Source organism: Arachis ipaensis, chromosome B02 (genome assembly GCF_000816755.2).
Source record: "Arachis ipaensis cultivar K30076 chromosome B02, Araip1.1, whole genome shotgun sequence".
NCBI classification, from domain to species: domain Eukaryota; kingdom Viridiplantae; phylum Streptophyta; class Magnoliopsida; order Fabales; family Fabaceae; genus Arachis; species Arachis ipaensis.
Window position 1 is genome coordinate 5,196,603 of NC_029786.2, and position 240 is coordinate 5,196,842.

Here is a 240-nt window from a genome sequence, read left to right on the forward strand (position 1 = left end):
AAGACGTCGCCGTTCATGCATGCTCCTACCACCGCGTTGGGGGTGGGGAAAAGGAACCACCCAGTCGCCGCCGCCATTCACCTTCTGCATCTGCTTCTGCTTGAATTTGTTGGATTTGTTGATTTGGCTTTCTGTTTCTACTTGTGTTAAATTTGTGTTGGATTTGTTGATTTTCTGCTTTCTGTTCCTGCTTCTCTGGTGGTGGTGGAGATGGAGGTGAGGGGTGGGGACGCGGGATGG